This window comes from Carex rostrata, chromosome 17, assembly GCF_964058835.1.
Source record: "Carex rostrata chromosome 17, lpCarRost1.2, whole genome shotgun sequence".
Lineage (NCBI taxonomy): Eukaryota > Viridiplantae > Streptophyta > Magnoliopsida > Poales > Cyperaceae > Carex > Carex rostrata.
In genome coordinates, this window is record NC_135934.1 from 9,524,891 (window position 1) to 9,534,227 (window position 9,337).

The window sequence follows — 9,337 nt, forward strand, 5'->3', positions numbered from 1 at the left end:
TATTAGGATCGGTTGTTTAGAACAACTGATCCTGATACAATTTTTTTTTTTCAAAATTGGTTCTGCAAAAAAAAAAAAAAAAAAAAAAAAAAAAAATCAGGGTCGGTTTTTTATAAAGAACCGATTCTGATACTATTAGGATCGGTTTTTTATAAAAAACCGACCCTGATTTTTTTTTTTTTTTTTTTTTTTTTACAGAACCAATTTTGAAAAAAAAAAATTGTATCAGAATCGGTTTTATTGCTAAAAACCGATCCTGATAGTATCTGGATCGGTTTTTAGCAATAAAACCGATCCTGATAGTTTTTTTCTTTTATTTGGAAAATCTTTTCATATGGTTATGTTTAAATAAATATAAAAAATTACATATTAGAAATATAAGTTAATTATTTAATAGAAATTTTATTTAATTTTCAAATTCTACTTAAATAATATTAAGATCCAACGTAAACTATTTACGGCCGTGCGATGTTGCTATATTGTTTTGCTTTGATGAACTAGTAAATGAATCCCGAATTGTATCAAATTTTATAATGGTGAAATTAATATGACATTCTTTCATTTTAACGGTTCTGATCGACAAAATGCTAATGTTCGTATTCGTTCCTTCACAACCCCACACAACAAGGGTTCAAGTCCTATGTATATTATTATATGGCACAAGTCATTGATGCATCATGCATCATTGTATAAAAAAATTCAATAGTCAAAATGACTTCAAAATGAAATATCAATGTCAAATAATTAATTATATTATCACATAAATTTTAATAATATAAATTACATTAATTTTCATCAAAATTACATTAATGAAATGTCAATGTCAAATAGTACCTATCTCCTGTTTAATATTATTTAAGTAGAATTTAAAAATTAAATAAAATTTCTATTAAATAATTAACTTATATTTCTAATATGTAATTTTTTATATTTATTTAAACATAACCATATGAAAAGAGTTTCCAAATAAAAGAAAAAAACTATCTGGATCGGTTTTATTGCTAAAAACCGATCCAGATACTATTAGGATCGGTTTTTAGCAATAAAACCGATCCTGATACAATTTTTTTTTTTCAAAATTGATTCTGTAAAAAAAAAAAAAAAAAAAAAAAAAATCAGGGTCGGTTTTTTATAAAAAACCGATCCTGATACTATTAGGATCGGTTTTTTATAAAAAACCGATCCTGATTTTTTTTTTTTTTTTTTTTTTACAGAATCAATTTTGAAAAAAAAAATTGTATCAGGATCGGTTTTATTGCTAAAAACCGATCCTGATAGTATCTGGATCGGTTTTTAGCAATAAAACCGATCCAGATAGTTTTTTTCTTTTATTTGGAAAATCTTTTCATATGGTTATGTTTAAATAAATATAAAAAATTACATATTAGAAATATAAGTTAATTATTTAATAGAAATTTTATTTAATTTTCAAATTCTACTTAAATAATATTAAGATCCAACGTAAACTATTTACGGCCGTGCGATGTTGCTATATTGTTTTGCTTTGATGAACTAGTAAATGAATCCCGAATTGTATCAAATTTTATAATGGTGAAATTAATATGACATTCTTTCATTTTAACGGTTCCGATCGACAAAATGCTAATGTTCGTATTCGTTCCTTCACAACCCCACACAACAAGGGTTCAAGTCCTATGTATATTATTATATAGCACAAGTCATTGATGCATCATGCATCATTGTATAAAAAAATTCAATAGTCAAAATGACTTCAAAATGAAATATCAATGTCAAATAATTAATTATATTATCACATAAATTTTAATAATATAAATTACATTAATTTTCATCAAAATTACATTAATGAAATGTCAATGTCAAATAGTACCTATCTCCTGTTTAATATTATTTAAGTAGAATTTGAAAATTAAATAAAATTTCTATTAAATAATTAACTTATATTTCTAATATGTAATTTTTTATATTTATTTAAACATAACCATATGAAAAGAGTTTCCAAATAAAAGAAAAAAACTATCTGGATCGGTTTTATTGCTAAAAACCGATCCAGATACTATCAGGATCGGTTTTTAGCAATAAAACCGATCCTGATACAATTTTTTTTTTCAAAATTGATTCTGTAAAAAAAAAAAAAAAAAAAAAAAAAAAAAATCAGGATCGGTTTTTTATAAAAAACCGACCCTGATTTTTTTTTTTTTTTTTTTTTTTTACAGAATCAATTTTGAAAAAAAAAATTGTATCAGGATCGGTTTTTTATAATAAAAAACCGATCCTGATACTATTTTTATACAAAAAAATTAGTATCAGGATCGGTTTTTTTATTATAAAATCGATCCTGATACTATTAGGATCGGTTCTTTATAAACAACCGATCCTAATGATAATTCCTATATAACCAGCTTAGCTAGGGTTCTTCTTATTTTCATTTCGCGCCTCTCATTTTCAATTTAGCATCTCTGTCTCTGTCTCCGTATCTTCCTCTCAAATCCTCAGTACTCTGTCTCTCTCTCTCTGTCTCCGTCTCTCCCTCTCCTCCGTGTCTCTCTCTCTCTTTCTCTCCGTCTCTTCCTCTCAAATCCGAGCCTCTCGCACCTCCGACTCAATTGTGCCAGTTTTTAATTTGTTTTATTGTTTCAAAAATTAATTAATGGTGTTTGTATATTGTTTTACAGTTTTGAGGACATCTCTCTCAAGTTACTTAATCATCCGGCCGATCAACTATCATGGTATTAGCTTTATCTAATTTTCTCATTATTATACTTTTAAAACACATTTTTTTGTATTTTTTATTGGAAAATGTTTTTCCATCTAATTGTTACCTTTGTTTTTGTTTTTAGGGTCTTTTTTAATCTCAAGTGATGTGATTGCAAAAGAGGTAATTATTGATTTTTTTTATTGTTGTGCTTTACATTAATTGCATAAATGTGTATATTGTATAAATGTGTGTTAATTGAAGAAATAGCCCAATTAGTCAATTGTATGTTTGTTAATTAATTTTTTTTTGGATTTAGATTTCTTGTTATAACATGTAATGCTTCACAAAACTTTTTATGAAGTACATGAATTTTTTGTAATAGTTTAAGATGTGTATGATAATTAATTTAGAATGTGTATATGATATTTAATTGATTATTGCTTCTTACTGTGCAACAAAAAAAAATTTAGGATGCTGGCCAGCAAAATATATATGGAAGCTGGTCAAATAAATAAAAATATTTTTTTTAGCTTCAATAAAACATCAGGATCGGTTATTTTAAACAACCGATCCAGATTACTACTATTAGGATCGGTTGTTTAAAATAACCGATCCTAATTCTAAAAAAAAAAAAAAAAAAAAACTTTTAGGATCGGTTTTTAAATAAAAACCGATCCTAAAAGTTTTTTTTTTTATCAGATCATAATTAAAAAAAAAAAAAAAAAAAAAAAAAAAAAAACTTTTAGGATCGGTTTTTAAATAAAAACCGATCCTAAAAGTTTTTTTTTTTTTTTTTGGAATTATGATCTGAAATACAATCAAGATCGGTTTTAATATAAAACCGATCTTGATAGTACGTATCAGGATCGGTTGTTATGTAATTTAAAAAAAAATTCGAAAATACTATCAAGATCGGTTCTTATATAAAAACCGATCTTGATAGTACGTATCGGGATCGGTTCTTAGTCAAAAACCGATCTAGATAACAACTATTAAGATCGGTTTTATTAAAAAACCGATCTAGATAACAACTATTAAGATCGGTTTTATTAAAAAACCGATCCTAATAGTTTCTATTTGGATCGGTTCTTGAAAAATATAAAACCGATCCTGATAGTATCAGTATCGCCTTCATCAGGATCGATTGGATTCCGATACTGATATGTGTATATAACCGATCCTGATTCCTGTTTTTCCACTAGTGATTGCAATGGGCCACTGTTTTTCAATACAAGCTTGCCACATGTATCAGATAAGTCTTAATTAGATTAGACATATATATACAAAAACGTTTATTCGTAGGGTCTTTACACTAATAATTAATGGTTGATCTGATGGACGAGTATCCAATTTAATTATATATATTGCTAAGAGGTGATAATTGTTAGTTCATAATTAAAGTATATATAGAGTATTCAACTCTTCTCAATCCGTTCTGGATTGTCTTTTTTGAAAACTTGGTAGTAGCTACCAAGGTTCGTGAGGGGAAATCAAACTCTCGATCTTTGGGTACAACAACTCTAGGATATTTTCCTAGCCAATTGTGTTATCTCTCCTTTCTCAATCCGTTCTGTATTGTCAATGAGGATGTTTACTAGCTATATGAGCATAAGGATTTAATAATATATTTTCAGTACAATTTGGTGAAATTCAGTATTTCTGATTTAAATCAGTCGAATAAATGGATAAACATACAATTAATAAATCATACCAAATGACAATCATTTACAATCAATTCAGTTATGTAATTATAGTGCTATGGATATGTTGCAACAATTTAAGCTGAAATATGACATGCAAAAATGACACAAATTTAATTCCACAGATGAACCTACAAATATATTCAGAAATATCGTAAAACGTTCAAAATATGAATCAAACTGATAAACTGATTGTTCAATTATGAATCAGGATTATTTAATCGATTTAAGTCATTATATTATCAGACTTAATAACATAATTCAAACAACCAATTAAATTCCGACATCTGTCTAATAAAGAGTAGATATACTTTTCAAGCGGTTTCCTAGATCCCGTGCTTCTAGCAGCTAGCACCTTAATTACTAGAAAGAAATATCTAGCTAAAAGTAAGTAATTATTATTTTTTTTTTTTGGATTCTAAAGTAAGTAATTATTGCAAAAGAGAAAGTATGCATACATGGCCACATAACAGCAACAGCCAATAGAGAGGAGGCATGATAGCAAGAGCACTTTTGGCCTTTGGGTGGAAGAATCTGCTGTGTCCTTTGTGGAATTGGAAAGTGGAGAACAGGAGTAATTGCTTTGTGCAATGGGCTACAAGTAAAGTAAGAAAGAGAAGAGAATATTGGAGGTTGCTAACTAAAAATGGGAAACAAAATCTTAAAAGAAAAAAATAAATTGAATGGACATGATGATAAACTTTGCTAATTTCCATTTCATTTAGAGAAAAGGTATTATCCCCCGACGGTCAGTCCCCGGAAAATCCCCGCCTTCTATTTTCACGCGTTTTCAATAGTCCGCCGACGCAGTTTCAACTGATGTTAACGGTTCGACCGTTCCTCCCACTTTCCTTATATAAACGAAGTTTCTGAGTTGCCGTTGTTTTCAATCTCTCCTACGTTCTTTCCAAATCTGACGATCTCCTATTCCAATTTTGACAATCTCTGATTTTCATCGATGATTCTATCTTTTACGGGAGTCGGTCTCCAAGATCAGATCTCCCTCCTCTCTTCGTGGCCCCTTCTCTACTGCACAATCTGTAATTCTTTGGCGCTAATCAATCTGTGTTTAATTTCTCTTATTCCTGTGACCTTGATCGTACGGATGAAGAATTAGACTAGTACCGTGAGGCATTGGCCAGGATGAGACACAAGATGAGATGAGGCACAAGATGGAAATACAAGCTCTCAAGGATGGGGCACGAGATGTAGTATAAAAGGTGCAGAGATGAGGCACGAGATGGAGATAGAAATACAAGCTCTCAAGGATCAGGTAATCTGTATAATTGAGAGTGAAAGGACATAATTTGAGTTGAACGGATTGTCAATTGCAAAATTCATGGTTGAATAATTAACTGACGAAAATTCAGGTTATTTTAGGTAAATTTGCAAGTAGGCATCCCATGAGTCCAAATCTGATGCAGGTATGGTCGACATAACAACAAGCAGAACGAATTTGTGATGATTCGACACGAAGGAAAAGGAGCAGTGAGTTATTTTGTTTCATTTTCATTGATTAATGAGAGGATTTTTGCATTTACTTGTTCATTTCCTTTGACTGTATGTGAATCTTTAGGTGAGTGAATTTCAGACAGATTATGTGTAATTTGGGGTTTTTGGGTGTGCACGTAAGTTGCTTGATAAAATGTCTCAAAGAGACATTACAGTATGGATATCAATGATTTCAATCTCTCTTTTTTATCTTAATACAACCCTGCTACTTGTGTGTACTGGCATGTTAATTGGCTTGTACACTCCAATGCTGCAACTACGGTTACCGGTATGGTACCACCAATACTGCAACTTACCGACTAGTACAGTACCACCAATGCTCCTACTTAGAATACAGTACCACCAATGCTCCTTTTTTTTATTAGACGGGGGATTATTAGTCCGGGGATTTCCAGGGGATTTCCGGGGGATTATTAGATCGGATTTTTGTATATGTTTCCTTGCGGGAGATTATCAGAAATCTTATCCAAACCATGAGGTGATATTTATATTTTATAGGATTGAAACTATCAGTGTACAGGATTCTTTAGTTAGATTTATAGGATTCATGGAGAGTAAGTTTATGATTTAAATTTTATATTTCAGAACTAATATTCTACTAATAGGTTGTTAAGGAACAGCTTAAAGTACATAAGGTTAAAATGCGCATGGGGTTAAAATGCGTTATTGGTTGTCAGGAAGAAGTTGATGAAGCCACACCATTAGTATTTTGTGGACTCCGATATCAAATCCTCCTTTTTACAAAATTACAGTTCATCTATGACCTGTCATCCCGTCTATACAAATGCATCAGGGCCAAAACATGTGCTGCTGCAGTGAGGTTTTTCACTAGAGCAAAGCTAAATTTCAATCTGAAGATGGTTTCTTGTACAACTGTTTAGATTTTGAATCTGAAGATGAAATAGGGCGTCTTAGCATATCCATTGATTTCTGGTCTTGTATCCAGACTTATTGTTTTGCTATTAGAACCTTAATTATAAATCGTTACATGTTATTCCCTTACTGGTCTTAATGTGAACTTGCTAATCCTGCATTGGTTTCTAGGAAATCATGACCTTGTCAATGCTTCTTCTAGTACAAAAATAACTTGTCTTGATGTCCATTTGGTAAGTTCACACACACACACACACACACACACATATATATATATATATTCACGTGCCATCCTTGTCTGTATCCTTCTTTTTTATCTATAATGTACCAGTGGATGTCATGATCAGTTTTGATTCTATGTTGCTGCCAGTAAATAATACCATCAGTTCGCTGACGGTATGTCTTAACTGGTATACACTGGCCTTGTTATGAATGTTGATATTAAAATGTTTAGTGTAGATAGTAGATGACTAGCGTAACATTAATTGAACTAAACAAAGCACACGAGACACACACAAGAAGCAGCCTGTTTTGGCTGTATATTTTCCCTTTTAAAACCACGATTTGGCCTTCCTTATGGTAGGTTACCGTCTTCCTTATGGTAGCACTGTAAGTGCATTCATTATGGCAATGCATGCTGTAAGTTAATTTAGTGAACAGATGAATCTTTTCTTAATCATTATTTTATTTACAAGGATGAATGCCATTTTTTTTTTCTTTATTTACTGTCAGGCCAAATTCAAATTATATTTCTGAGAGATCCATTGAACCAACTTTTTAGTTCTTTTTGTGGAAATGTAGAGGAAAGTCAAAGCTATATGCGTGTTAATTTTTAGATTTTTTATAATTTTTTAGCTATGTTTAACGGATGCTTGAATGTAGGGACATATATGGTAATTTGTGCAGAAAAATAATAGTAGTTTTTGTATTTTGAAATTTTGAATTATAAAAAATAGCTAATAAATTATAGAAAAATACTACAAATGTAAATTTTAATCCTAACTTGCTTGTTTTTTAGTCCTTTATTTAACTGCAGAGTTAGATTTTTGATTTGATTTTTTGTATTAGTCTGTCATGTTCTGGTTTCCAAAGAATGTCTTTTGAGTTTTTTCTTATATGAGCATTGTGCCTAATGTACCTGTATTTGAGTTGGGTGCTGGCTCAGTGTTTCATTCGAGTTATAGGGGGGCTATTTAGGACTGAACAGATCGTGCACATGCTATTTAGGGGGGCTATTTTTTGTGCCTAATGTACCTGTATTTTATGTTTCAGTACCGCATGCACCATGAGGTGAGATTTATATTTTACAGGATGGAAACTACCAGTGTACATAATTCTTTAATTAGGTTTATAGGATTCATAGAGAGTAACTCTATGATTTAAATATTATGAAGGTCTTCTCGACTTTTGAGCCATGGATTTGATGAAGGTCTTCGATTAGACAGTTTGTCAGATGTAAGCTTGTTACATTGATATTTTCTATTGATTTGAATCAGTTTATGTCAAATTGAAGTACTTAGTTGAATTTGCCGCTTTAATTTGCTCTTGCTTTTATTGTCAAATAGGAATGGCTGCCACTACATCTCATGGTACCCTTGGGTCTTTACAGTCTTGTTACCTCAGCAAATGTTCCCCATTTCAAAAGAGAAGTGCCATTGGTACACTGTCGGGTATGAACTTATAAATTGGGGTTGAAGCATGTTGAGCATGCCTCATCTTAGGTTGTCTTATTTGAAGTTTATAGAATTCATATATTAGGTTTACTGAATTGGTGACTTAGGTTTACAGAATTCTTGACCTGTTATTTTGGGTTTTAAAAACTTGAGATTATCTTAGGTTTATAGAATTCGTGTATTATGTTTACAGAATTTCTTGATGGCTATCTGGAGGTGATGGTGTTGATGGCAGAGGGCCGAAAGTGTATCACCTTCATCGGTCACTCTATCTTAGAATCAAAGAGGGAGAAAATTTGAAAACATTTATGTTTTATAAGTAGTGTTATATTATACTTCTTCATGTTTGCTTTGATTTGTATGAAATGTTATGTTTGGTGGAAAACATTTATGTTATTTATAGGTAATTTATTTTGTTTAGTGATAAGAATGATGTCTCATTGGTAGATGTAATAGCATGTGTGTTTTGAGATTAGTTGTTATGTTTTCAATATTTAACAACACTTTATATAGAGTGATATGATAAGATGTACATAATTCAAAACAATTAAAAGTAGTATCTAGATGCAAATTTTAAAAAAAAAATTCAAAAAAAAATTAAAATTTGAATTTTTTTACTGGTTTATAGTATTCAACGAAATTGTCTACAAAGTCATGTGATAAGGTTTAGAGAATTCAAAACATTTGAAAGTAGTATTTAGATGCAAATTTAAAAAAAATTAAAATTTGAATTTTTTTTGTCATTTACAGGATTCAATGAACTTATCTACAGAGTTATGTGATAAGGTTTATAGAATTCAAAATAATTGAAAGTAGCATTTAGATGCAAATTTAAAAAAAAAATTTGAAATTTTTTTACCGGTTTACAGTATTCAACAAAATTGTCTACAGAATTATGTGAT

At 30.3% G+C, this 9,337-nt stretch overlaps 1 long non-coding RNA gene across 2 annotated transcripts; it reads left to right on the forward strand.

Moving 5' to 3' along the window:
* Window positions 1–5,179: 5,179 nt before the first annotated feature.
* Window positions 5,180–8,910, forward strand: LOC144568478 (uncharacterized). Of its 2 annotated transcripts, none has more exons than XR_013515667.1 (5): window positions 5,180–5,650; window positions 5,748–5,865; window positions 8,157–8,217; window positions 8,328–8,432; window positions 8,629–8,910. It is a non-coding gene; the product is annotated as an uncharacterized LOC144568478 (long non-coding RNA). The 2 variants fall into 2 exon arrangements; XR_013515668.1 differs by having other exon boundaries at window positions 5,758–5,865.
* The last annotated feature ends 427 nt before the right edge of the window (window positions 8,911–9,337 follow it).